The sequence below is a fragment of the Dendrobates tinctorius genome, unplaced genomic scaffold (assembly GCF_039654945.1).
Source record: "Dendrobates tinctorius isolate UK_male_01 unplaced genomic scaffold, ASM3965494v1 ptg000022l, whole genome shotgun sequence".
NCBI lineage: Eukaryota > Metazoa > Chordata > Amphibia > Anura > Dendrobatidae > Dendrobates > Dendrobates tinctorius.
The window spans coordinates 56761394-56788751 of NW_027361690.1; the positions used below are offsets into that span (position 1 = coordinate 56761394).

Consider the following 27358-nt stretch of genomic DNA (forward strand, 5'->3'; position numbering starts at 1 on the left):
GGAATTTCAATTGTCAATTACAAATTGATTAAAGTTAGAGCAAAAAAAGACCATACTTGAAAAAATGTAAACAAGATGAATAGAGAAAACATTACTAGAATGTAGGAGAAGTTCGATAAGAACCCAGGATGGGCCAGTGAATAGAACCAAGAAAGGAGCCACACAGGCAGGTAAAAGAAAGAGGAGATACAAAAGAAGGGAAATATACATATAAATGATAACACTTAAATAAAGGACAAACTGTTGAGAATTAATTGGAGTGTAGGAGCCAGAGATTGACAGTGTCAGTAAACATGTTAACAGCCTAGAGTGGATAGCTATTCCACTCGCGACTGTTAAGGTCACATGACAGTTGATCTGATCAGCTGTCATGTGCCTGAAAAGATGCAGGCTCACCGACAGACCAAGCAGTCAAGAAGGGGAGGCAAACTATGAAACACCTATTTGTCATAGGTTGTGGAGGTGTTAACTCCCAAATATCTGGTCCTGACTTGCTGAAACACAAGAGTGACACAACATCTTCATTAGAGTTTCCATTAATGGTGCAATGAACTTAAGTGATACAATATATTGATATATTTTATTTTTTGCTTATTATCTGGGCATTCTACAATTTTTTATTTATAGCTAAAGTATGTTCACACCAAGGATATTTTTGGTGTTTTTTTTTGTATAATTTTTTGACATCTTATCTAAATTAGCAACTGTTGTATTAAGTTATGTCAGTTCGTTGTTCCTTGCTTCTAGCAGTTTTAACAGGATCTATGAGTAAGTTCTGTTGGATATTGAAGTACTTCTGCTTCAAACCTCATCAAATCCTCTCTGTAAACATTCTCACAAGACCATTCACACTAAAAGTTTTTGCATACTTGTATTTATTAAAGCATTTTCTTATCTTAAATCCCATAGAAATGGATTTGAACCCACTAAGTACATAAGGACGTACAAAAATTAGACACATCCTTAAATTTTATTGGCTCATTAATTCCTAATATAAAGCAAAGCATTTTCAAAAGATCACCAGTCCTCAGCATTATGACAATTTTTAGAATCCCTGTACAAGGATCTACAAGACTTGAAAAGCCTTTATTTAATTGACCTTTAGATCGCAGACAGTTGTAAAACAATCAGTTCCTAAGACACTAATTAGACATTGGATATTATGTATCTATTAACGAAAGTCTTAGGAAACAGAACAAAAAAGATCTCAAAGGCACACTTGGAATTAGTATATAGTTATTATATAAATGAGACTTGTGATACCTCATGTTGAAGCATGAGCAATAATAAAAGCCTGAGTGAGCCTTGGAGTATTGGTGTAAGGTTTGGAACAATGTATGTTTCGTGAAAATTGTATACAAAATATACATTTCATAAATAGTTAAAAATTGTATTTTGTTCTGATGTTCCCACCTAAAATAACTAATTCTAAGGCTATGTGCACACGTAGTTTTTTTGGTGTGCGGATTTCGGAGAGAAAACCGCAGTTAAATCCGCAGGACAAAAGTCCTGCGGTTTATCTGCGGTTTTGCCTGCGGTTTTGCCCTGCGGTTTTACACCTCATAATGGATGAGGTGTAAAACTGTAGTGTTTCTGCACCAAACAATTGACATGCAGCGGATTGTGAACCGCAGCAAAACCGCGCAGAAAAATCCGCAGCATGTGCACAGCGTTTTTTCATTTCCATAGGAAGTAAAGGTACTGTACAATGCAGCAGAATCCGCACCGTGTGCACATACCCTAAGGCTCCAGTGTGTACAATCAGGGGCTTTTTAGGTGAATCTGGATGCTACATCATATGGTGTCTTTGTGCACAGTATTTATTTTGTTTTAGCTTCACAATTGTTTAAATTAATTTTTAAAGAAAACAAATCTGCACATATTCTTTTTAGACAAAATATATATCAAAGAATATCAGTGTTACAACTGAGGAAGAACTTAAAAAGTAGATACAAATTGTACCCATACTTTAAGTTTCTGGCTTTGGCTTTAATTTTGGCCCTTGGAATGCAATTATGAAAAAGAAAAAGGGTGAACAAATAACAAAATGTTCACATATTAGTGAATTATTTACAATGGCTGGGCTTATAAAGTATCTGACCATGATAGAAACTCCAATTGTAGACGAATAAAAGATTGTTCAACCCTGTAGACAAGAGAGGACAGAATCACAATGTTATATAATATAGTTGCAATCAAAATTATTCAATACCCATTGCCAATTAAGTTTATTAGCAAACTTTACAAAGTTTCGGCTGTTTACAATAAACCAATGACACCAAAACAAGGTAAGTAGCTCAACATAACTAATGTGACAAGTGATTCCTCCAAATTTTACTCAAAATGCCCCCTTTACTGACTACAGCAGTCAAAGAGTCATTCAACCCCTTCATGGCAAGTATATTTGCTACTTAGTAGAGTACCAATTGGCTGTTATGACCTGCTGCAAACATGATGTATAATTGTATAATCGGAAACCAGTACATGGCAGCATCTCTTATAACCTTACCTTATTCCTCACTGGCAAAGACCTTCAGATCTTCTGTTGTCAAGAGCATGGCTTGAAAAGTCAAGAGAAGAGATCATTACCTTGCACAAACAAGGAAAAGGATACAAAAAGATAAGAAATGTATACATTTTCTTAGGGGTGCAGTTAGAAGCAGAAATCGCAAGTTCACTTTAGCAATGATAATGGTGGTGCATCATGAGTGCTTGGCATGTGTTTGATGAGGGGAGGGGGTTTGCAGAGCTAAGAGGTGCCGCATTTTTTTCCTAACTTTATGTGTGCGCATTGCAGCTAGCCAATCAGGGCGCAGGAAACGCCCACAATGTCCTGACACAATGGGTTGTGTCATTGGCTGCTGAAATCACATGTCCCTCTCCATATCAATAGCGGACATCTTGTTTTGGCACCATTTTGACACTGTAACAGCGCAGAGAGTCTGCTCCTGATGCTGACACTGACAAGATTTTAGCTGGTTAGTTAGGCGGTTGTATATCAGTCAGATAGTGTAGCTAGATAGTGTCTATTGTGGCTGTTAAATTTACCTTCTAGCATTTTTTTTGGCCATTACTGAGGTACACAGACAAAGCCAGCCAATGGCGGATCTTAATAGGGGCGGATGGGGCGGTCGCCCCGGGCCCAAGGTATTTTGGGGGGCCCAGGGGCAGGGGCGGGCTGGGCCGGGTGGCAGAGAGGCAAATGCCCCCCCGGACCGCTCCCCCAGCACCTGTACAGGGCCGGCCGTGCCCTGTGCTGTGACGCCGCCGGCAGCAGACAGCCGCCCGCGTCACATTCTATGAGGGGCCGGGAGCTGTGCACGGCCGTCACCTTGACGGCTGCTCAGCTCCGGCTGTACTTCCGGGTCAGATGTCGGGCGTGCGCGATGACGTCATCGTGCACGCGCCGACATGTCCTGGAGGATGCTGAAAGCAGAGGCGCTGCTGGGGAGCGAGCCGGCTGTGAGGTAAGTATGGGTAACTTTTTTTATTTTTTTTATTTATAAAATGAATTAAATGGGGGAGGGGGTGAGTGGGGGCTGTACACAATGAAGGGGGGGTGACTGGGGCCTGTATATGATGAAGGGGGGGTGACTGGGGCCTGTATATGATGAAGGGGGGGTGACTGGGGCCTGTATATGATGATGGGGGGTGACTGGGGGCTGTATATGATGAAGGGGGGGTGACTGGGGGCTGTATATGATGAAGGGGGGTGACTGGGGGCTGTATATGATGAAGGGGGGGTGACTGGGGGCTGTATATGATGAAGGGGGGTGACTGGGGTTGTACAGGATGAAGGGGGTGAGTGGGGGCTTCACAGGATGAAGGGGGGATGAGTGGGGGCTTCACATGATGAAGGGGGGGTGAGTGGGGCTGCACATGATGAAGGGGGGGTGAGTGGGGCTGCATATGATGAAGGGGGGGTGAGTGGGGCTGCATATGATGAAGGGGGGGTGAGTGGGGCTGCATATGATGAAGGGGGGGTGAGTGGGGCTGCATATGATGAAGGGGGGGTGAGTGGGGCTGCACATGATGAAGTGGGGGATAAGTGGGGCTGCACATGATGAAGTGGGGGATAAGGGGGACTGCACATGATGAATTAAGGGGTAAGTGGGACTGCACATGATGAATTAAGGGGTAAGTGGGACTGCACATGATGAATTAAGGGGTAAGTGGGACTGCACATGATGAATTGGGGGTAAGGGGAACTGCACATGATGAATTAAGGGGTAAGTGGGACTGAACATGATGAATTGGGGGTAAGGGGGACTGCACATGATGAATTGGGGGTAAGGGGGACTGCACATGATGTGGGGGTAAAATTAACTGCACATGATGATGGGGGAGTGGGGCTGCACATGAAGTTGGGGGGGAAGGGGACTGCACATGATGAAATGGAAGGGGGGATAAGGGGCTGCAAATGATGAAGCGGCACTGCAGATGAAGTGAGTGGGTGATAGGGGACTGCAATGGATGAAGTAAGGGGACTTCAAATTAAAGTGGGGACAGTAAAGTAGATCCCCTATGGCCAGGATCACGTTGGGCGATTTTGTACGTATTGGCCGTAGGCCTACAGCTTATGTGCAACGTCTTTTTAGGCCATGTCCACACGTGGTGGAATGGTGGCGGGTTTTCCGTATGGACCCGCAGCAAACCAAGTGCTGCGGTCCGTACGGCTGTCAATTCCCGCACGGGGACCGCAGCGCTCAGGTGGGAAGGGGGGTACAGGGGCCCAGGTTTTATGAACAGCCCCGAGCCCATAGTCCACTTAATCCGCCACTGAAGCCAGCAGTGCAAATGTCCTACAAGTGTGTTGTGCGCTGCTTCTATTGTGCTCCATGCACAAGTATAGCATTCTAATTAATATTTGTTCACTAGCTAAATGTGAATCAGCCTGCTGTATCCCACCTTGTCATTTAGTGCTGTGGTGATATGAAACTGTCTACAGACCTAAGGCACATTAAATAAAATATATATTTTTTTCTGTTGCTAAATGTGAAACAGCCTGCTGTATCCTACACTGTTATTTTGTGGCGGTGGTATTAACCTGTCTGTCTGTACTAAGGCACATTAAAAAAAAAATCATAATTTTTCAGTTGCAAAAAGTTAGACAACCCGCCGTATCACACTTTGTCATTTGGTTGGGTTGAAATTAAGTGTAGGGACCAGAACCAGAGGCCACAAAAAATTGTTCTGTTCTTAGTGTCGTACAATAGGGGACCTGACTTTAAAATAGTTTGTAGCTTATAGTGTGTTATAGAGGCCTGATCCAGAGGCTACAAAAAAGCTTTAAAACAACAAATCGATCAGTGGTGCACATGACGTATGACATGCAGTGCTTCTTTCAAGCTAAGAGCAAAATGTCTGAGTGACTCATCAAGCTGCTGTTGATCATTTTTAATTCTGGGAAAGTGGTGTTCATCTTCTTAAAGATTTGTTCCACAGTTCTTTTTTCAGTATGGGACCAGTATTTTACCTCCCTTAGAGCTGCTCCACTCAATTGCCCAATTAACTTTTTCACCTTCTGCTCTGTAGACACTGGATAAAGCCTAAACATAGTTTGCATCTTTTCTCTATAGTCTCTTAAGACATAGGCATCCCCTTTATAGCTTGGGAGCCGAAACAATATGGCATAATTACAGACATTGTGTGGGCCATGTTGTAAGCTCCACTATTGCTGGACAGATTTTGTACAGTTTACTATAGTCAAGTGCCAGTACAGTTTGACTATCCTCTTCTGGGGGTGCTGTGCCTTTTATTTTGGCTATGATCTAGTTCTATTTTGCTGCAGGAATCACTGACGCTGCACTGTCATCCTATATGTGAGGTGGCACTTCCTCTTCCTTGGTTCATTGTGCTGCAATTGGCTGAGGCACGATGAAGAAGGCAGGACTTCCTTCCTGGTGCTGTGCTTGTCTTCACTGCAGCCACTAACACATGTACAGTTCCATAAACTCTGCAGTCACAATGGTTGGGGTTTCTTGCGCACCTTTCATTTAGTAGGATCCTGTTCGTGACACCAGAAAATCATATTATGTAATGCACTACTCTGCCATAGGCCCCACACTATGGGTGTGCAGATGTTACCACCTTGCTATGGCAGGAACAAAAGTAAAAGAAAATGTAGCTGCTGAAACCAGGGTGTATTCACTTCTGTCCCTGGTAGTGTGATGATATGTAATGTACCTGAATGTCCAGAAAAACAGAGGGGCCAATAGGCTAATGATAAGCTTTACTTGTTACATACAAACACAGAAAAATTCAGACAAACGCTGATTCAGCAGATTAAATTCCAATGCAGCAAGCGCAATCATTCTCTAGTTTAGTAAGGCTGGTTTCACATTAGCGCTTTTTAAGCGCACGCACGGCCGGGGGTAGCTCCGCCCCCGAGCCGGCTCTCTGCCCGGCGTGCCCGCCCCTTGCTTGTAGCGCCGCCTCCAAGCGCACAGCGGCGCCTGCGATCGGCGCACCCTATCTTTAGCATAGGGTGCGCAGATCGTGCGCAGGCCGTGCGCTAGTTGCGCTTTGACCTGCGCTGCGCACTTTTGACGGTGCGCTGTGCGCGCCAAAATCGAACTTTTCGGATTTTGGCGCGCACGGCGCACCGTCAAAAGTGCGCAGCGCAGGTCAAAGTGCAACTAGCGCACGGCCTGCGCACGATCTGCGCACCCTATGCTAAAGATAGGGTGCGCCGATCGCAGGCGCCGCTGTGCGCTAGGAGGCGGCGCTACAAGCAAGGGGCGGGCACGCCAGGCAGAGAGCCGGCTCGGGGGCGGAGCTACCCCCGGCCGTGCGTGCGCTTAAAAAGCGCTAATGTGAAACCAGCCTAATGCAGATGCAGAAATAGTTCAGCGAGTCCTGAGTATTATCTTCTGCTTAGGCCAGGATCACACATGCGAGGAATATGGCCGAGTCTCGCATGTTAATTCCTGGCACTCAGGGCGCATGCTGCATAGGTTCATCAATTAATGCATATTTAACCACTTCATGTACTGGATTCTAAGGTACATTATCAGCAAAGGGAATGTGAACATTGTGCAAACATAATGCGGTAGGTGCTAGCTCTGCTACATCTTAAAGGTATATACACAACAACTTTGGGGCATTAAAATCTAAAAATTAAAAAAGCTAAATCAAATGGTCATTACTCCATGCTAATTCTCTTGGATCTCTCTGCAGCATTCGACACTGTAACATAGTAACATAGTAGCATAGTTATTAAGGTTGAAGGGAGACTTTAAGTCCATCTAGTTCAACCCATATCCTATCCTAACCTGCCCTAACTGTGGATCATCAACTCCTCCTCCCCATGCTCCGCTCCATTGGGCTCAAGGACACCGTTCTCTCCTGGTTCTCCTCCTATCTCTCTGACCGCTCCTTTACTGTATCTTTTGCTGGTTCCTCCTCCTCTCATCTTCCCCTTACTGGTGGGACTCCTCAAGGATCAGTCCTAGGCCCCCTCCTCTTCTCTTTGTATACTGCATCTATTGGTCAAACAATCAGTAGATTTAGTTTCCAGTACCATGTCTACGCTGATGACACCCAATTATATGCTTCTTTTCCTGACATCACGCCAGCCTTTCTAGAAAACACCAGCGATTGTCTAAATGCTGTGTCTAACATCATGTCCTCACTAGAGTTGAGCGATACCGTCCGATACTTCAAAATATCGTATCGGAATGGATCGGACGATCTTTAAAAAAAGTATCGGTATTGCCGATGCCGATACCGGAAGTCCCATTCAAGTCTATGAGACTTCCGGTATCGGAATTGGAAAAACCCTTTCCTGCCCTTGTACAGCCTCTCGGGGGTCTGTACGGGCCTTCCGGGGGTCTCTGCCGGCCTGCCGGGGGTCTGTGCCGGCCTGCCGGTGGGCTGTGCGGACTGCCCGGGGTCTGTGCACCCTGTGGGGGTCTGTACCGGCCTGCCGGGGGGCTGTGCCGGCCTGCCGGGGGGCTGTGCTGATGTCCGGGGGTCTGTGCAGGCATCGTCCGATGGGACTACAAGTCCCATCGGGCGATGCCTGCTACCATGACAGTGATTGACACATTAGCCAATGATGGGACAGTAGTAGTCCCATCATCCGGCTAATGTGTTAAATGTAAAAAAAAAAAATGCTACATACATACATACTACATGCATGCTACATACATACTACATGCTACATACATACTACATACATACTACATGCATGCTACATACATACTGCATGCATGCTACATACATACTACATGCTACATACATACTACATGCTACATACATACTACATACATACTACATGCATGCTACATACATACTACATGCTACATACATACTACATACATACTACATGCATGCTACATACATACTACATGCTACATATATACTACATACATACTACATACATACTACATATATACTACATGCATGCTACATACATACTGCATGCATGCTACATACATACTACATGCATGCTACATACATACTACATGCTACATACATACTACATGCATGCTACATACATACTGCATGCATGCTACATACATACTACATGCTACATACATACTACATATATACTACATGCATGCTACATACATACTACATGCTACATACATACTACATGCTACATACATACTACATATATACTACATGCATGCTACATACATGCTACATGCTACATACATACTACATACATACTACATACATATTACATGCATGCTACATACATACTACATGCTACATACATACTACATACATACTACATGCATGCTACATACATACTGCATGCATGCTACATACATACTACATGCTACATACATACTACATATATACTACATGCATGAATTTCCCACACAGCTTTTACCATAAAGTGAGACTAGGGACTTTTTTTTTTTTAAGTGGCGGAGGAATACAGTGCGGAAGGATACCTACCTTCCGTCATTGGATTCCTGCAGCCCGTAGAGAGCGGCAGCATCAGCTGATGCTGCAGTTCTCTATCCAAGATCGTCGTGGGACACACTCGTGGACTGCTTCGGATCATGGGTGAGTATTTTTGTGGTTTGTTATGTTAATATTTATTCCGTAGACGACAATGGCTTCGGGGAACAATGTGACAAGTATTGGTAAGTATGTTACTCTATGTTATATGTACTGTATGTCTATGTATGTATTGTATGAATGTATTGTATGTAGCATGCATGTAGTATGTATGTAGCATGTATGTAGTATGTATGTAGTATATATGTGGTATGTATGTAGCATGTAGTATGTATGTAGCATGCATGTAGTATGTATGTAGTATGTATGTAGCATGTAGTATGTATGTAGCATGCATGTAGTATATATGTAGTATGTATGTAGCATGTAGTATGTATGTAGCATGTAGTATGTATGTAGCATGCATGTAGTATATATGTAGTATGTATGTAGCATGTAGTATGTATGTAGCATGCATGCAGTATGTATGTAGCATGCATGTAGTATGTATGTAGTATGTATGTAGCATGTAGTATGTATGTAGCATGCATGTAGTATGTATGTAGTATGTATGTAGTATGTATGTAGCATGTAGCATGTATGTAGCATGCATGTAGTATATATGTAGTATGTATGTAGCATGTAGTATGTATGTAGCATGTAGTATGTATGTAGCATGCATGTAGTATATATGTGGTATGTATGTAGCATGTAGTATATATGTAGCATGCATGTAGTATGTATGTAGTATGTATGTAGTAATTTTATTTTTTTTAAAACATTTAACACATTAGCCGGATGATGGGACTACTACTGTCCCATCATTGGCTAATGTGTCAATCACTGTCATGGTAGCAGGCATCGCCCGATGGGACTTGTAGTCCCATCGGACGATGCCTGCACAGACCCCCGGACATCAGCACAGCCCCCCGGCAGGCCGGTACAGACCCCCACAGGGTGCACAGACCACCGGCAGGCCGGCACAGCCCCCCGGCAGGCCGGTACAGACCCCGGGCAGTCCACACAGCCCCCCCGGCAGGCCGGCACAGCCCCCCGGCAGGCCGGCAGAGACCCCCGGAAGGCCCGAAATGACGGCGCATCATGATGCGCACACACCGCGCATCATGATGACGTCATTTCGGCTGTCAATCAACTTTGAACTTCTGATTCCGATGCCCGATATTGAAAAAATATCGGATGTCGGTATCGGAATTCCGATACAGCAAGTATCGGCCGATACCCGATACTTGCGGTATCGGAATGCTCAACACTAGTCCTCACTATATCTGAAACTGAACCTGTCAAAGACTGAACTCCTTGTGTTTCCTCCCGCTACTAATGTACCTATACCCGACATTGCCACTTCCGTGTGTGGTTCCACTATTACTCCGCAGCAACATGCCTGCTGTCTTGGGGTCATACTTGACTCCGACCTTTCCTTTGCCCCCCACATATGATCACTGGCTCGCTCTTGTTATCTGCACCTCAAAAACATTTCTAGAATTCGACCTTTTCTTACTTTTGACTCCGCAAAAACTCCTACTGTTTCTCTTATTCATTCTTGTCTCGACTATTGTAACTCTCTAATCGGTCTCCCTCTTACCAAACTCTCCCCCCTCCAATCTGTCTTGAATGCTGCAGCCAGGATCATATTCCTCACCAATCATTACAACGACGCCTCTACCTTGTGTAAGTCATTACACTGGCTACCCATCCACTCCAGAATCCAGTACAAACTTATTACTCTCACCCACAAAGCTCTCCATGGCTCAGCACCACCCTACATCTCCTCCCTTGTTTCAGTATATCACCCTACCCGCGCCCTCCGTTCTGCTGATGACCTGAGGTTAGCATCCTCAATAATCAGAACCTCCCACTCCCATCTCCAAGACTATACACGTGCTGCGCCAATTCTTTGGAATGCACTTCCCAGATCAATACGATTAGTCCCCAATCCCCAAAATTTTAAGCATGCCCTGAAAACGCATTTATTCAGACTGGCCTACCACCTCAGCACATTAACCTAATCTATCCCTGTGTGGCACAGCCAAAAGTTTTTACCATAACCAGGTTCCCCGCATCATGTTCCCACATGCTTTATGCATACATCAGCCCTCTGTGTCTGTACTGTTACACACTTAACATTATGGCTGGTTCATACAACCAGGGCAATTGTTACCACCAACCTTGTCTACATTTTTCTCGTGTCTACATTTTTTTCCTCCTAGATTGTAAGCTTGCGAGCAGGGCCCTCATTCCTCTTGGTATCTGTTATGATCTATGTGATTATTGTTATGCTGTAATGTTTATTGTCTGTACAAGTCCCCTCTGAAATGTAAAGTGATGCACAATATGTCGGTGCTATAGAAATACAATTTTTTATTATTATTATTATTAATAAACAAGCAATGCCATACACCAAAGACAACTGCTTAACAGGCAATGCCATACACCAAAGACTGAATTAATGTACCTGCTATATCCAGAGGAACGCTACCACAGATCTTTCATGATATCAAATCAGGCTGAACTCTTACAACACATATGGTAAAGATCACTTTACTTACTGTCTCTCCCCAAGGTATTTAATCAAGTTACTTTTTTTTAGCAATTGTCTTTTGTGTATTTCATTGCATGTTAAAAGGAATCTGTCACCCTTATTTTGCCCTATTAGCTGCCGGCATAGACATTGGGGGCTTATCTACAGCATTCTGTAATGCTGTAGATAAGCCCTCGATGTAGCCTGAAAGAGAAGAAAAACACGTTATATTATACTCACTGAGGTGGGCGGTCCGGTCAGATGGGTGTCACCGTCCGGTCTGGTGCCTCCCTTCTTCATGCGATGACGTCCTCTTCTCCCATCCTGAAATGGCTCCGGTGCAGGCGCATTGCTCTGCCCTGTTGAGGGCAGAGCAGAAATCTGCAGTGCGCAGGTGCCAGACATCTCCCGACACCTGCGCACTGCAGGACTTTGCTCTGCCCTCAACAGGGCAGAGCATTGCGCCTGCGCCAGAGCCATTTCAGGACGGGAGAAGAGGACGTCACCGCATGAAGACGGGAGGCGCCGGACCGGACCGCCCACCTCGTTGAGTATAATATAACGTGGTTTTTCTTCTCTTTCAGGTTACATCGGGGCCTATCTACAGCATTACAGAATGCTGTAGATAAGCCCCCGATGTATATGCCGGCAGCTAATAGGGCAAAAAAAGGGTGACAGATTCCCTTTAAGCAGCTGTCTTTGGTGCATGATATTGAGCGCTATGCAATTGTCTTTAGTGTATGATATTGCATGTTGAGAAATTGCCTTCTACTAATAGTGGAGAGATTCTTGACATTCAGATCTCTCCCCATCCAATCATTGATCTATCTCCATCCCATTATCCATGTCAGTGAGGGGACAGGGGTTAATCTTTCTTGTCAGGGCTAGTGTAATGGTGCTTTGTGTTAGGGCTGGCGGAACGCACCAGATTATAAAATAGTAGAGAGTGTGTTTGCAGCCCGGGGTCCACCGTGCAGAGGTGGTGCACTGCTGCTAGGTAATGGCGGAAGAGAAGAGCGGCATGAAAACAGTCACACGTGGGTTACGTCACCCAGTGTGAACAGGAGCGGATTCTGTTACTTCACAGAACCGCACAGCCGCTTGAAAATGAATGCCGGAGCCTGTTTAGCTCACAGAGCCCGGCCACAGAGCGCACAGCAAACAGCCACAGAACTCCACCCCAAGGCATGGGGTTAGAGTCCTTCTAGGCCACTGAGCGCATGGCGTCGCTGCCACGAACGCTGCTATAGACGCTGGCTAAGGAGTGCGGAGCACTTGCTCTGAGGCATGTCGAGTTACTGATAGTGACTAATATCAGACTCAACTCTGTCCTACCTACGCCTAAGCCTGGGCGCTAGCAGGCTAGGCTGCACAACACATGCGTACCAAGGGTAGGGGTTTCATAATGAGTCAGTCACCAGAGACATTCATACGTGCATCCATCACTCACTCCTTATAGTCAGAAAATACTGGCTATCCTAGCGCATGGCCAAGCGGCCATGCAAACCTTTTATAGCCGCGAGTGTCCGGGACCTTCCTGGCTTCTCAGATGGGCCAATCCGAACACGAGCAGGACCTGAGTACGTGACCTTCGATCTCCAATGGGAGATCACACCATGAGCATGCTCAGTGGCCCGACATGAGGACTTAGTCCCTGGAGAATCTCGCTGCTGAGCAGCATGCAATTCCATAGTTGTGCCAGAGGTAGCAGCAGCAGCAAGCAAACCCATGGAGCTGGTCTGAGCAGAGTGCCGGGACTGACAAGTTTGCTGAGCAAGCTCCTCTGCGGCTGGAGAGGAATGGAGACTGCCGGAAGCAAGGCTCGGGATTCTCGCTGTGCAATGACAGAAATCTAATATGGGCCCCCTCCTCTCTGAGCCTCACTCCGCTCAAACTCTGCAATGAGAAGAGGAGCGTGGATGTTCTCCACTGGCTCCCAGGTCCAAGTCTCTGGACCATGACCCTTCCAATCCACCAGGTAAAACTTTTTGCCCCGCATCACCTTGCATCCCACGATGGCATTGACCTCAAACTCGTCAGACGACAGGTCTGATGTCCTGGCAGTTGGCTCAGAAAACCGGGACATGTGAACTGGCTTAAGGAGAGACACATGAAACGTGTCCGAGATAGCCAAATGTGGTGGAAGGGCCAGATGGTAGACCACAGGGTTAACCTGCTCAAGGACCTTGAAAGGGCCAATATAGTGCGGTGCAAACTTAGCGGATTGCACCCGCAGCCTGATGTTTCGAGCGGAGAGCCACACTAAGTCACCAGGAGCGAAGGTCAGAGCAGGGCGCCGGCGAGAATCAGCGGAGGACCTCATTCTCTCCTTGGAGGCCCGGATAGCATCCTGCGTGTGATCCCAAATGTCACGTGCCTCCACCACCCAGTCTGCCACCCTAGAGTCGGTGGACGACACAGACATGGGCACAGGGACATGCGGATGCTGACCGTAATTTAAGAGGAATGGGGTCTGACCGGTGGAGTCGGCCACAGCGTTGTTTAAGGCGAACTCCGCCCATGGCAGCAAGGATGCCCAGTCATCCTGCCTGGCCGAGACAAAATGTCGCAGATATGTCACCAGGGTCTGGTTGGCTCTCTCAACCAACCTATTCTTCTCGGGATGATAGGCCGAAGAGAGATTTAGCTCAATGCTGAGCAGAGAACAGAGCTCTCTCCAGAACCGAGACGCAAACTGAGGACCCCGGTCGCTGACAATTTTATCCGGCTTGCCGTGCAGGCGGAAAACATGTTTAATAAACAACGCTGCCAGACCCCGTGCCAATGGTAACTGAGAGAGTGGTACCAGATGCACCATTTTGGGGAAATGATCGGTGACCACTCAAATGACAGTGCTGCCGCTGGACTTGGGCAGACCCACCACAAAGTCCATACCGACCATCTCCCAGGGCCTGTCCGCAACCGGCAGAGGATAGAGTAACCCAGCGGGCCGCTGCTGAGAGGTCCGATTCTGGGAGCAAGAGACGCATGCCTGAATATAGTCCCTGACGTCACGGGCCATATTCGGCCACCAGTATGTCCTCGCCAGGAGTTCAGAGGTCCGTTTGATCCCAAAATGGCCACCCACCCTGGATGAATGGGCCCAAAAGAGGACCTCCGGTCGCAGATGGGCAGGAACTAAAGTCTTGCCCGGAGGTACAGACTCGAGAGCAACCGGAGCCACGGTCCTCAGGCTCTCTGATGGGACTATCAACCAAGGCTCCTCCTCCTCCGATGACACCACGGAGCGGGAAAGAGCATCGGCCCGGACGTTCTTCTCCCCGGAGAGAAAATGCAGCGTGAAATGGAATCGGGAGAAGAACAAGGTCCATCTGGCCTGGCAAGAATTCAGCCGCTGGGCTGACTGTAAATAGACCAAATTTTTGTGGTCGGTGAACACCTGGAATGGGTGGCGAGCCCCCTCCAGGAGGTGTCTCCACTCTGAGAAGGCCAGCTTCATTGCTAGAAACTCCCTGTCCCCGATGGAATTATTCCTCTCCGCCGGTGTCAAGGTCTTAGAGAAGAAGAAGCATGGGTGCTTCCGACCTTGCGAGTCCTTCTGAAAAAGAACCGCTCCAGCACCAATGGAGGAGGCATCCACCTCCAGGATGAAGGGCTTATCTACATCAGGGCGATGTAGAATGGGAGCGCTAGCGAAGTGGAACTTAATGGAGGTGAAGGCCTTGGAGACAGTCTCCGGCCACAGTTTGGGATTTGCACCCTTCTTGGTGAGGGCAACCAAGGGCGCGACCAAAGTTGAGAAATGGGGAATGAATTGGTGATAGTAATTTATGAACCCCATAAAGCGCTGCACCGCTTTGAGAGAATGGGGTTCCTGCCATTCCATCACTGCCCGTAGCTTGGCAGGATCCATGGCCAAACCCTGGGCTGAGATGATGTAGCCCAGGAAAGGCAAGGATTCCTGCTCAAACACACATTTCTCCAATTTGGCATAAAGAGAGTTGGCCCGCAGGAGATCGAAAACTTTGCGAACATCTCTCCGGTGGGAGTCAATATCTGGAGAGTAAATCAGAATATCATCCAGATAGACTACTACCGAAGTGGTAAGCATATCCCGGAAGATGTCGCTCACAAAGCCTTGGAAGATGGCTGGCGCGTTACCTAACCCGAAGGGCGTCACTAGGTATTCATAGTGCCCTTCTCTGGTGTTAAAAGCTTTCTTCCTTTCGTCCCCCTCACGGATGCGAATCAGGTTACAGGCTCCCCGCAGATCGAGCTTAGTAAACACTCTCGCTCCCCGTAGCCAATCAAACAGTTCTGATATCAGGGGCAAAGGATACTTGTTCTTAATGGTTATAGCGTTAAGACCCCTGTAATCGATGCATGGACTTAATTCTCCATTCTTCTTTTTGACAAAGAAGAATCCTGCACCCGTCGGAGACACCGACTTCCTAATGAATCCTCTTGCCAGATTCTCCCTGATATACTGAGACATGGCCTCTGTCTCTAGGAGAGATAGTGGATATACTCGACCCCGGGGAGGCTCAGCACCGGGCAAGAGGTCAATAGGACAGTCGTATGGGCGGTGCAGTGGAAGGGTCTCTGCCGCCTTCTTGGAGAATACGTCTGCATACTGTCGATATGGCTTGGGAAGCGAGAAGAGATCTGCAGGAACCTCAGAAGTGGCAACCTGTATGCAGTCCCTCAGCCACCTACCCTCACAGGCCTTGCTCCAACTGAGGATTTTTCCCGAAGACCACTCTATATGGAGAGTGAGATCGCAACCAGGGAACCCCTAGGAGGACCTGGTCGATCCCTTCGGGCATAACAAGGAGAGACAGCATCTCCTGATGAGAAGGAGACAAAGAGAGTCTCAGTGGAGCCGTCTGGTGGGTGATTTGGGATGGGAGTGTTGCCCCATTCACCACTCTGATGGTGACTGGTTGAGGTAGCAAGACCAGGGGGACTGTGTGTTGTTAAGCGAAGGCAGATGACATAAAATTGCCCTCCGCCCCTGAGTCCACACAAACCTCCACCATCAGAGTGGAGGAATTAAATTCTAACACTCCTTTAAACATGAGCTTGGAGGAGAAAGTCGCGGTGTCTAGTAGGCCCCCTCCGATAACCACTAGACGGGAGTGTTTCCCGAGCGTTGTGGGCACTGGTTAGCAAGAAGCCCAGTCTGCCGACAGCGGAAACACACTGGAGGTACCCGCGCAGACCGGGTCCTGGACCCCGTGCGGGACACCTCCATGGCCTCTGGAGGTTCGGGAGGCTGACCGGAAGGTTCCAGAGGTCTCACGAAATTTGGAGCCAACTTATAAGGTTGGCGGGACCTGGAACACTCCAGCCCTCACTCCGAGAAGCGAATGTCTATTCGGGTAGCGACCGTAATGAGCTCCTCTAAAGTGGTGGGCACCTCCCTAGTGGCCAGGGCGTCTTTGACGTGATCAGCCAGGCCTCTCCAGAATATGGGTATCAGAACCTTATCTGGCCACTCCAACTCCGAGACCAGAGTTCTGAAGAGGATGGCATACTGGCTGACCAAAGACGCACCCTGGGTCAGAGCCAGCAACTGAAGAGCGGTATCGTGCATGACCTGAGGACCCAAGAACACCTGCTTCAGTGTGACCAGGAAATGGGTGGCACTCTGTACCAGGGGATCCCCGTGCTCCCACAGCGGGGTGGCCCACTCCAGGGCCCAGCCCGACAGGAGGGAGATGATAAAGCCCACCTTGGCCCGCTCGGAGGGAAATCGTGTGGCCAGCAACTCCAGGTGAATGGAGCACTGACTCACGAAACCCCTGCATGAAGCAGTATCGCCCGAGAACTTCTCGGGCAGCGGGAGGCGGGACAAAGTCGGGGCAGGTCTGTTCGTGGAGACACGGGCGACAGCCTCTGCAGCTGCTTGGATGGCGACCGAAGTAACATCCGCAGCTGTGGTGGAACGCTCTAGCGCTGCCAACCTATCCTCCAGCTGCTGGATCTATCTATGCAGTCGCTGTTCGTCCGCCATTACTTGCCAAACTCTGGCGCTAGGATAATGTTAGGGCTGGCGGAACGCACCAGATAATAAACTAGTAGAGAGTGCGTTCGCAGCACGGGGTCTACCGTGCAGAGGTGGTACACTGCTGCTAGATAATGGCAGAAGAGAAGAGCGGCGTGAAAACAGTAACACGTGGGTTACGTCACCCAGTGTTAACAGGAGCGGATTCTGTTACTTCACAGAACCGCATAGCCGCTTGAAAGTGAATGCCGGAGCCTGTTTAGCTCACAGAGCCCGGCCACAGAGTGCACAGCAAACAGCCACAGAACTCCACCCCAAGGCATGGGGTTAGAGTCCTTCTAGGCCACTGAGCGTGCGGTGTCGCTGCCACGAACACCGCTATAGATGCTGGCTAAGGAGTGCGGAGCACTTGCTCTGAGGCGTGCCGAGTCACTGATAGTGACTAATATCTGACTCAACTCTGTCCTACCTACGCCTATGCCTGGGCGCTAGCAGGCTAGGCTGCACAACACATGCGTACCAAGGGTAGGAGTTTCATAATGAGTCAGTCACCAGAGACATTCATATGTGCATCCATCACTCACTCCTTATAGTCAGAAAATACTGGCTATCCTAGTGCATGGCCGAGCGGCCATGCGAACCTTTTATAGCCGCGAGCGTCTGGGACCTTCCTGGCTTCTCGGATGGGCCAATCCGAACACAAGCAGGACCTGAGCACGTGACCTTCGATCTCCAATGGGAGATCACACCATGAGCATGTTCAGTGGCCCGACATGAGGACTTAGTCTCTGGAGAATCTCGCTTTTGAGCAGCATGCATTGCCATAGCTGTGCCAGAGGTAGCAGCAGCAAGTAAACCCATGGAGCTGCTCTGGGCAGAGCGCCAGGACCGATGCGTTTGCTGAGCAAGCTCCTCTGCAGCTGGAGAGGAATGGGAGACCGCTGGAAGTAAGGCTTGGGATTCTCACTGTGCAGCGACAGAAATCCGACGCCTAACATTTTGTACATGACTTCCATTCCCTACAGTGTGCTGTGAAGGAGATCGAGTTGATGCGGTGTGTGCCTCTCGGGGAAAAGTGAGGGGTTTGGGCAGAGTTACAGGTCTGTTGTCACTGAGTAGCACAAGGATTGATGGGAAATGTAGTAAAAATGGAGAAGGGGATTCTCAAGAAGAAGTGGACTGGCCGCTATAACAACAGAGCTAATGCCAGGGAGCAAATCAAAATGGCATAAAACAAAATGAAACTGGCAGAAAATGTACATGGGGATATTTAGGGGTGTTATCCTTAAGCATTTATGGCAAAATTTGTAACTGAGTCAGGAGGTAGTGAATAACCTCTTTAAAGGGAATCTGTCACCCCTTTTTTGAGATATCATATAATGATATCATTCAATTGTGTGTCACATAAGGATTCTCTTAGTACTTTTGCTTCCCCCTGACCCCGCACCTTTCATGCATAAATACCTTTTTTAAATCGGTTCAGATGTATGTAAACTGCCCCTGTCCGGGCCGATGGGCGGGGCTTATTCACCTGCTCCCCCCTCCCTGTCTTGCTCTACACAAGAAGAAATATGTAGAGCAAGACACGGAGGGGGGGCAGGTGTGACCCAAAATTGAATGATATCATTATATGATATCTCAAAAAAGGGGTGACAGATTCCCTTTAACCCCTTCCCGACCTTGGACGTACTCAGTACGTCTGGGTTGGCTGATAATTATTGACCTTAGATGTACTGAGTATGTCCAGGTAATCGCTGCAGGGTGTCAGCTGATTCTGACCCAGCACTCAGTTCAGAATCAGCTGACACCTTGTACTCAGTTCAGGAGCGGTGCCCACACAGCCCCGGTGCATTAACCCCCTAAATACTGCGATCGCAGAATTAGCAATTCAGTCACAGGGAGGTAGCTCCAATCAGCTGATCGGTGCCATGGTGACACAATGTCATCATGACAACTTCCAAGTGACCAGACAATGGCAAGCCCCTCAAACCATGAGCGTGGGTGTACAGATAAATTTCTATTTTTATGTAAGCAAATAAAGAATACATTTGGTATCACTGCCTCTGTGATGAATAGCCCCACAAAACTGTCACACTAGTTGACCCCTTCACTTGTAAAAAAATTATATATGTGGGAAAAACCATGATTTTTCATTATACTGCCAAGCAAAAAGTGGAATAAAACACTATCACAAAGATGAATGTCCAGCAAAAATCAAGCCATCATGAAACTCCATCAGTGGAAAAATTAAAAAAAGTTACAGATCTCAGAATACAACGTTGTAAATTAATTATTTTTTGCATAAAATAATTTTTAATGTGTAAAAGCGCCAAAACATAAAGAAAGCTATAAATGTGGTATCGCTGTAATTGTACTGACCCGAAGAGTAAAGCTGCTTTATCAATTTTACCTAATGGAATTAAAAAAAAAATCCTGAATTGTTGGTTTTTGTTCATTCTGTCTCCCAAAAATCAGAATAGAAGCGATCAAAAAATGTTATGTGACTGAAAATGGTACCAATAAAAATGTCAACTCGACCAGCAAGAAACAAGCCATAACATGACTCTGTCGGGCGAAATATCCAAAAATTATAGCTCTCAAACATAACAGCAGCCAAACATAAAAGCTATATAATTCTGGTATAGCTGCAACAGCAACCAACCAGAAGAATAAAGTTGCCTAATCACTAGTGTTGAGCATTCCGATACCGCAAGTATCGGGTATCGGCCGATATTAGCTGTATCGGAATTCCGATACTTAGTTCCGATACTTTTTTCATATCGAATACCGGAATCGGAAGTTCCCATAATGCTAGGAGCCCGCTCGATTTGATTCAGCCAATGGGGATCCTCAGAAGTGTGGGCATATACTGTTAGGCATGTAGGCATGTTAACTACTGGCATGGCTGTGATTGGCTGCTGAAATGATGTCATGATGCACTATAAAAAGCGCTGCAGCCGCCATTTCTGGTCACTCTGCTGTGAATTCAGTTAGGGACAGGCTGCTGTTGAAGACTGTGAGGGACAGTTAGAAATAGCGATTCTAAAAACAATATTGTGCTTTATCCAGGCTACATAAACCACCACTGTAGCTTGCTTTTCCCTAGCAGCGCTGTTTTCACAGCTGTCTGCAAGGGCTGTGTGAGTGCAGACCCACGCTGTGTAGTGTGTCCTGCAGGCATGTCTGCTAGTAGGCCGGCCAGCGTGTGTCTCTGCCTCATACACATTTTTCTTTTATTGCTGCTTTTTTTTTCTCCTGTATAGTGTGCTTCCATACGTATCCATATACGTTGGTTGCAAACACTAAAGGAGTGGACAGCGGAGCCTTTCAGCAGCCTTTCAGTGCTATAGCCCATTTCTCTGCACTGTTTTTGGCTGTCTATAGGTCTCTCTGTGTGTGAGTGCAGCTCACATTGCAGTGTGTTCTACAGCCACCGCTAGCTGTAGTCCGCTCAGCGTGCGTCACTGCCTCATACATAGTCCTTTTTTTGCAGCAAATTTAGCCAGATTTTTGCTCCTATATTTGTGTGCTTCCAACCGCATCCATTGTCATTGGTTGGTTGCAAACACTATATAGGATTAGATAGAGGAGCCTTTTTGCTGGCTTGTGCCCTTCAGGGCCAGCCAGGCTAGTATCACCCTATTTTTTGGAGCCTCATCAATTGCATTGTAGGTTAGCTTCCTGCATTGTAATCGCTCCAAAAAGTTTGTGATACTATAGCTTTCAAACTTTGGTCACATCCTTTCCTTTCCTTTCCCCCCACCCAAAAAAAAAAAAGGAAATAAAGTTCACCAAACACTCCACTTTACAGTTGTCTAGGCAACATTAGATCATATTAAAGTGTAGTACACACACTCTTAGCCAAATTAGTGTTTCTTATACTGGTTAGCAGGTGTTCAGGAATAAGAACACTAAGCCACCCCTTTTTTACTTTTCTGCCTATCTTTATCAGTCTACCAAGATGAAGAAAGCAGGGAGTAAGGCACGTGGTCGTGGCCGTGGAGTTTCAGCAGGGAGAGGATGGGGGGATTCAGCAGGGAGAGGACGTGGGGATTCAGTATCTGCTGTGGCCACCAGTGACCCGGCATCCCCCACTTTTACCAGGCAACAGTCCTTCATGCGCAGCTTTGTAGGACCTCGCCGTACCCCACTGCTGTGTGACGAACAAATTGAAGCCGTTGTCGGATGGATGGCAGCTAACGCATCCACTTCAATGACTTCTGCATCCTCCCAAGGCCAGAGCACTGAAGAGCAACCATCTGTCTCTTCACCACCTGCCAAATTGCCCAGGCAGTCTGAGAGCCCTGGACAGGAGCCATCTCAATCTTTACTTCTGTTCTCAGAATCTGTTGGCTTGGAAAGAGGTGGCCAGCCAAGCAGCATTCTAGAGCGTGAGGAAGAGGGAGTATGCAGTGATGCGCAACTGCTTTGTCCCTCTGAATCTGAAGAGGCGGGTGGGCCAGTGCCTATGGTCAGCACACCTCAGTATGCATCAGATGATGATGAGACTCAGTTGCCAATTTCTGGTGCGTACGGTGCTGGCGAGACAACCCAGGACCAGCCGGGGCTTGAAGAGGGGAGTGGAGATGATGAGGTCCTTGACCCATCATGGTGTCAGCCACAGGAAGGTGGTGGGAGCAGCTCTGAGGAAGAGATTCCCCGAACGGCCAAAAGAGGAGGGAGAGGGCGGGGGCAGACTTGGTTGCCTGTAGCCTCCACTTTGGCACCCGTGAGGAGCAATCCTCTTCCAAAACACAAAACGGGCGCTCCCAGGACTTGCAGTGTGTGGTCTTTTTTTGACACAGTTGCAGATGACATTTGCTTTGTCAAATGCAAGCTGTGTCATCAGAAAGTGAAACGAGGGAAAAATGTGAGCAACCTCAATACCACAAATATGTGGAAACATGTGCGTACCAAGCACGAGGTGGAGTTACACAGACACACTGAAGATGTAGGCCAACCTTCAGCAGCACCTACCACCTCTTCAGCTCGTGTTGGGGCCTCTTCCTCCAGCTCACACACAGCTGGTTCGGCTTCCTCACTGGAACGCCATGGAAGAACCACTGCCACTGTTGTCCAGAGACCCAGTGAAATTCCACCCACTGAACCACGTTCGCAGTCATCAGCACCCTCCCAGGCCACTCACCAGCAATCGGTAGCACAGGCATGGGAGAAAAAGCGACCATACTCGGCAAACCATCCCCGAGCACTGGCTCTGAATGCCGGCATTGCCAAACTACTGGCCCTTGAGATGCTGTCATTCAGGCTGGTGGAGACTGACACATTCCGGAACTTTATGTCATTGGCAGTTCCACAATACAATGTGCCCAGCCGCTTTTATTTCAGCAGGCAAGCTGTCCCTGCCCTGCAAAAGCATGTGGAGGGAAAAATTAAAAATGCGCTACTAAATGCCGTCAGTAGCAAGGTCCACCTTACCACCGATGCGTGGACCAGTGGCCATGGACAGGGACGATACCTTTCCCTCACTGCCCATTGGGTCAATGTTGTGGAGCCGGGTACAGATCTGGAGAGTGGCTCTGTACGTATTCTGCCAACTCCAAGGATTGCAGGAATGCAGTCTACATATTGAGTCCTCCTCCTACTCTAGTTCCTCGGAATCAGCACTGTGTGAGCCTGTTAGGCCAGATATGAGCACAGGTGTGGCCAAACGTCAACAGGCCGTCCTTAAATTAATTTCTTTGGGGAATCGGAGCCACACAGCACAGGAGCTCTGGAATGCCATCAAGCAGGAGAGCGATGTGTGGCTTGTGCCAGCGAATCTCCAGCCAGGTTTGGTAGTGAGTGACAATGGCCGAAATCTAGTGGCAGCTCTGGGCCTAGGCAACCTCACTCACATACCATGTCTGGCACACATGCTAAATTTGGTCGTGCAGAGCTTTCTGAGGGACTATCCGGATCTTGATGCACTGCTGCACAAGGTTCGCCTAGAGTGTGCTCACTTGCGGCGTTCCAGCATGGCAAGATCGCGCATTGCATCTCTGCAACGCCGATTCCGCCTGCCAGAACATCGCATCATATGTGACCTCCCCACCAGGTGGAATTCAATGTTACATATGTTGGAGCGGTTGTGTGAGCAGCAGGCAGCAGTAATGGAGTACCAGCTGCATCAGGCGCAAACAAGTCGCACTGTGCGCCGGACACACTTCACCACCACTGAGTGGGCCACTATGAGGGACATCTGCCAAGTTTTGCGTGCCTTCGATGACTCCACGCGGATGGCCAGTGCAGATGATGCACTAATCAGCATGACTGTCCCCCTCATCTGTCTGCTTCAAAAAACCTTACAAGCACTAAGTGAGGAGGTTTTTGAAGAGGTCGAGGATGAGCAGTCAGAAATGCCATCTGTTTCTGGCAAGTCTGCGCAACGTGCTTCCACACAAAGGCCCAGGCAGGGGACACTTAGTGAGGAGGATGACGAGGAGTCAATGGAGGAGGAGGAACACATCTTTCCAGAGGAGGGAGGTACACAAGGCTCTAGTAGTCAGTGTGTACAGCGAGGGTGGGGTGATGCTGAGCAGGCAGAGATGCTGCCTCAAGCTGGGGACAGCGTTTCCGGTCCAGTTGGCAGTCTGCAGCACATGGTTGATTTCATGCTGCAGTGCTTGTTAAATGACCGCCGCATCGTCAACATTCTCCACACGGCTGATTATTGGGTGTACACCCTCCTAGATCCTCGCTACCGGGACAACTTACAAAGCCTCATACCACAGTTGAACCAGGAGCGAAAAATGCGGGAGTACCAAGAAACACTTTTGCAGGCCATCATGTTCTCCATTCCCCCCACAAGTGTTGCTGGTAGTGCTTTTCAAAGCAGCCATGTGGATAGAGGCAGTGGAGGAAGCTCTGCACAAAGAGGTAGCAGAGGCAGTGCCGCAGGACAAGGCAAGGCCAGTATGGCCCAAATGTGGAAAAGTTTTGTGGGACCGCCACAAACGGCTACACCATCACAGACGGCTCCAGTCAGCAGGAGGCAACGTTTCCGTCAGATGGTGACAGACTACTTGTCGTGCCCTGTTAGTGTTCTCCCAGACGGCTCTTCCCCGTTCAAGTATTGGGTCTCTAAGCTGGATGCATGGCCAGAGCTTAGCCAGTATGCATTGGAGGTGCTGGCTTGCCCTGCTGCCAGTGTATTATCGGAACGTGTCTTTAGTGCTGCAGGTGGTGTGGTAACAGACCGTCGCACGCGACTATCCGCAGATAATGTTGACCGGCTTACTTTTGTGAAAATGAACAAGGCCTGGATCTCACCTGAATTTGCCAGTCCTCTTCCAGAATAAATAATTGGCTGGCAACAGGATCCAGGTCTCCTGTTGTGTTCATGTTTCTATGACCTGAACTTTATTTCCTGGGCTACAGCAACGCCCGTTGTTGCTCAGAAGTGCTGTCCGCACAGACAAAACACTCGCTCATGTGTAAGTGGGGTTCGGTAACGTCAGCTGATCCGCTGCTGTGTGTACGGCAAACTCTCCTGCTGCCTACAACTTCTGTCTACCTCTGATTTAATATGTTCTCTGATTTGCCCTCTGTCTCCACTCTGTTTTGAGTATTTCCTCCAGCCTACAACACCGCCTGTTTCTGCTCTCAAGTGCCGTCTGCACAATCCACACTTGATCCTGTGGTACCTGGGTCCTGTAACATCTGCTCATCTCCAGAGTTGAGCACGGCAATGTCTCCTGCTTTGTCTACATTCCCACTACTTGTAGTGGAAATGTGGACAGAGCAGGAGACATTGCCTGACTCACCTCTAGGGAGAAGCTGCTGTTACAGAACCCCAGTAACACAGGAACAAGTGTGGGTTGTGCAGACGGCATTTCAGAGCAGCAACTGGCGTGGTTGGAAGCCAGCGGAAATACTCGAAACAGAGTGAAGACAGAGGCCTAATTGGAGTACGTTGACAGTTAGTAGTAGTCTAGAAACAATCGCAAACTGCCACCAAGTAGGCCTCGGCCTACTACCTGATTTTCCCTGGGCTCCGACACCGCCAGTTGGTGCTCAGAAGTGCTGTCCGCACAGACAAAACACTCGCTCATGTGTAAGTGGGGTTCGGTAACGTCAGCTGATCCCCTGCTGTGTGTATGGCAAAGTGTCCTGCTCCCTCCACAGTCAAACAATCTCAGATTTACACCTGGCTCCAAGTAGGCCTCGGCCTACTACCTCATTTTCCCTGGGCTCCGACAACGCCAGTTGGTGCTCGGAAGTGCTGTCCGCACAGACAAAACACTCGCTCATGTGTAAGTGGGGTTCGGTAACGTCAGCTGATCCCCTGCTGTGTGTACGGCAAACTCTCCTGCTGCCTACAACTTCTGACTACCTCTGATTTAATATGTTCTCTGAATTGCCCACTGTCTCCACTCTGTTTTGAGTATTTCCTCCGGCCTACAACACCGCCTGTTTCTGCTCTCAAGTGCCGTCTGCACAATCCACACTTGATCCTGTGGTACCTGGGTCCTGTAACATCTGCTCATCTCCAGAGTTGAGCTCGGCAATGTCTCCTCCTTTGTCTACATTCCCACTACTTGTAGTGGAAATGTGGACAGAGCAGGAGACATTGCCTGACTCACCTCTAGGGAGAAGATGCTGTTACAGAACCCCAGTAACACAGGAACATGTGTGGGTTGTGCAGACGGCATTTCAGAGCAGCAACTGGCGTGGTTGGAAGCCAGCGGAAATACTCGAAACAGAGTGAAGACAGAGGCCTAATTGGAGTACGTTGACAGTTAGTAGTAGTCTAGAAACAATCGCAAACTGCCACCAAGTAGGCCTCGGCCTACTACCTGATTTTCCATGGGCTCCGACACCGCCAGTTGGTGCTCAGAAGTGCTGTCCGCACAGACAAAACACTCGCTCATGTGTAAGTGGGGTTCGGTAACGTCTTCTGATCCCCTGCTGTGTGTATGGCAAAGTGTCCTGCTCCCTCCACAGTCAAACAACCTCAGATTTACACCTGGCTCCAAGTAGGCATCGGCCTACTACCTCATTTTCCCTGGGCTCCAACAACGCCAGTTGGTGCTCGGAAGTGCTGTCCGCACAGACAAAACACTCGCTCATGTGTAAGTGGGGTTCGGTAACGTCAGCTGATCCCCTGCTGTGTGGAGGGCAAACTGCTGCTGCCTCCAAATTGTAACTAATTCAGATTTAAACATTCTCTGATTTGGCCTCTGTCTCCACTCTGTCTCTAGTATTTCCCCTGACCTCCAACACCGCCAGTTCCTGCTCACAGTTGCCATCCACGAATTCCACACGTGTTCCTGTGTTACTGGGGTTCTGTTACATCAGCAGATCCCCCAATATGTGTCTGCCACTGTCTCCTGCGCTGTCCACCTTCCCACTGCAAGCGGTGGGAATGTGGACAGAGCAGGAGACAGTGGCAGACACACATCAGGGGATCTGCTGACATTACAGAATCCCAGTAACACAGCAACACGTGTGGATTGGGCAGACGGCTACTGTACGCATAAACTGGCGGTGTTGGTAGTCACGTGAAATCCTGGAAACAGAGTGGAGACAGATGCCTAATTGGAGCACGTTGACAGTCTGTTGTAGCCTACAAACACTGTAAAACTGCCACCAAGTAGGCCTCGGCCTGCACCCTGGTTCTCCCTGGGCTCCAACAACGCTAGTTGGTGCTCAGAAGTGCTGTCCACACAGAAAAACACACTCGTTCATGTGAAAGTGGGGGTCAGTAACGTCAGCTGATCCCCTGCTGTGTGGAGGGCAAAGTGTCCTGCTCCCTCCAAAGTCAAAATACCTCTGCTTTACACCTGGCTCCTAGTAGGCCTTGGCCTGCACCATGATTGTCCCCGGGCTCCAACAACGCCAGTTGGTGCTCGGAAGTGCTGTCCACACAGAAAAACACACTCGTTCATGTGAAAGTG

At 48.2% G+C, this 27358-nt stretch overlaps 1 long non-coding RNA gene across 1 annotated transcript in view; it reads right to left on the bottom strand.

Annotated features, from left to right (window-relative positions):
- Nucleotides 1-2048: 2048 nt before the first annotated feature.
- LOC141084204 (uncharacterized) overlaps nucleotides 2049-27358 on the bottom strand; it is a 72685-nt gene continuing 47375 nt past the window's right edge. The window contains exons 2-3 of the long non-coding RNA XR_012230953.1: nucleotides 2510-2560; nucleotides 2049-2146 (exon numbers count right to left, since the gene is read on the bottom strand). This is a non-coding gene — a long non-coding RNA (uncharacterized lncRNA). The remainder of the gene's footprint in view (nucleotides 2147-2509; nucleotides 2561-27358) is intronic.